General features: G+C 37.8%; 1 non-coding gene across 1 annotated transcript; it reads left to right on the top strand.

Annotated features, from left to right (window-relative positions):
* The first annotated feature begins 521 nt into the window (after positions 1–521).
* Positions 522–595, top strand: Trnat-ugu. Its single transcript has one exon. It is a non-coding gene; the product is annotated as a tRNA-Thr (tRNA).
* The last annotated feature ends 2,181 nt before the right edge of the window (positions 596–2,776 follow it).

Here is a 2,776-nt window from a genome sequence, read left to right on the forward strand (position 1 = left end):
GTTGTGGTCTTCAGTCCTGCTCAATTAATATTTTTTTACTTGACAGTATAATGAGTCCTCTCTATCGCCAAACAAATTAAAATTCTAATACAGTGTATTGCTTTTTTCCAAACTAACAGCTCAGTCTTCTAATATAATTTTCATTATGGCCGAGCTGAAGGATCTTAATGCTGAGTTGAATAACTTATAACGTTATAAGGGTTCAAATCTCTCTTTAGCTATCTTCCTACTAATACAGTCTTCCATTTATATATATATATATATATATATATATATATATATATATATATATATATATACAGTTAAAGGCTACCCAGCCATTGACCTTCGTCTGTGCGAATGTGCACACATTGCCCAAATTCTTACGGGAATCGCCAAAGAGTGCGCAAGTAATGAGTGAATGGGCAAATGTCTATAAGGTACATTACATTTGTAGAATTGTGGACAGTGACAGTTGGGAATGTGAGTCTCACGGGAAACGTGGAAGGGTTAAGTCTCTGCAGTCGCGCTGTTCATCTGTGTCCTCGGTGGCTCAGATGGATAGAGCGTCTGCCATGTAAGCAGGAGATCCCGGGTTCGAGTCCCGGTCGGGGCACACATTTTCAGCTGTCCACATCGAGATATATCAACAACACTTTTCTACAGCTGAGGGTTTCAGTTACTCATCATTTATTCCAGGGAAAAGCTGCACGATCAACAACAGTAATCTGTTCTTTCGAGAACAGTTACTGTCTTCATATATATACTTTGAAGGATGTTTATGAAGGTGCTACTGGATTCATTTATGATGTTAGTGTTGATGTTAATGTCCCCACGCAGAATTGTGTTAACCTTTGTACTTGAGACTTTGTCTAGAACTTCCGTTAACTTATTGAAAAAAGTGTCCACACTGCCACTGGGAGAGCTATACACACACAAAATGATTAATTTCTTGGTGATACCAAGCCCTGTTAATTCAATAGCTGATATTTCAAAGTGTTTCTCTTCACTTACGGTACTAAGGTCATGTCTTGATTTGAACTGTGTTCCTTTTCTGATATAAATGCATGATCCTCCACCCCTTGAAGTAGTTCTGCAGTAAGAGTTTGCCTTTTAATACAATGATAATACTACATGTAGGATTTCTGTGTCTCTACACCAATGCTCAGTAATACAAACTACTGTGCAGTTCAAAGATTGGAGCTCAACTTCTAATAGCTGTATTTTATTTTTTATTGATATCATGTTTTGATGGAGGATTGTTAAGTCTGTGAAATGCCCCATGTTACTCTTCCCAATGGTTTGTTTTTCTTTGTGACATCTGGTATATGGGATGTTTGAGGTTCTAAAATCTGTCTTGTGAGTGACTGTTTCAGTATTTTTTTTATTTGAGGTTCTAAAATCTGTCTTGTGAGTGACTGTTTCAGTATTTTTTAAAGTGCTGGAGATACTCTTTAGGCTGGGAAACCTGTTGTCTGGATTTATCCTAAAAAAGACCTACTTTTCCTACCTATGACAACAGGTATTTGACCATGTGTGACGAGATCCACCCCCTATACTTTCATGAATCATCTGTACCAATCTACACAACCCAGTCCTGTTTAGGTGTAGGCCATGCCTAGTGAAACCCAATGACGCTACACTCTTTGGAACGTAAATTACTATTTTACACGGGATTCCCAAAATCGGATTTCATAAACCGATTTCGCAATACCGTCTGTGATTGGTCATGTAAAAATTCCAGAAACCATTCTGGAAATTCGGATATAGCCTCCGATTTTCCAATTTAACAATCGATTTTCACTCCCATGTAAACTCACAACCGTTTTATAACCATGCTGGAATGGTCAGGTTACGTCATGTTTTCAAAATATGTGACTAATATGAACGGGGTGACTTACTGTGCAACGAAGGAGAAGCAAAAGTAGCAGACTGTGCCTCAAACTGATTACCTCTAATATTTAAGCAGAGAGAAACAGCGATTGTGCTATCGAAATTATAGAATTTTGAGCAACTTTTGTTTAAAGAAATGCAGCTAGCGCCGTTTGGGCGATATTTTTGTCAATCAATGAGATTTCTGGACGACACAGGAAAATTCAAGTGTATTTTTATGCTCTAATTTTGTTGTTTGTAATGCTGTTTACCGCTCTGCTGGCTTATAAAATGTTGAAATATTGCACCCCAAAGTTCTGCCACCCTCCAAATAACGACCACAGTGCGATAATGAAACTGCTATTGACAGGTAATTAGACAACTGTTGTAGTGCCTTTATATTTTTAAATTACCGCAAAGAAAGTGAAGAATAAAAAGCGATTTTCTTCTCTTTTCTTGTTAGAAAGATACCCAAAGTTAGAAACTATCAGAAAAGCACACACAGCTTAAAACTAATAAACGGCAGCCGTTACATTACATTCAACGACAAGAACTGAACTGATTAACAAAATAATCTCAGAACTCAAGTAAGGCCAGCAGTATACAATACTTGGTTTTGGCTAAAGTGTGGATAGGCGATAGCTGATAATCTTATCAGTAAGTCGATACTTTAAAACTATCAACATTTTCTTGATGCTAGATAGTATGTATCACTTTTTCGTCGATTGATTGAACACAAATTATAAGGAGCAATCAAAAAGTTGTTATGCCATTCAGACAAAATCACCGTGGGCATTGAGGCAATGATCACACCGACGCCCCAAGTTTTGGATACCCGTTTGGTGAAACGCCATGTCCTGCTGCATGCTGATACCTATAATTCCTTGCTGCACATCTCTGTCCAGCAGGAACCATCGATTCTTCA

The sequence above is a fragment of the Schistocerca piceifrons genome, chromosome 7, assembly GCF_021461385.2.
Source record: "Schistocerca piceifrons isolate TAMUIC-IGC-003096 chromosome 7, iqSchPice1.1, whole genome shotgun sequence".
Classification (NCBI taxonomy): Eukaryota; Metazoa; Arthropoda; class Insecta; order Orthoptera; family Acrididae; genus Schistocerca; species Schistocerca piceifrons.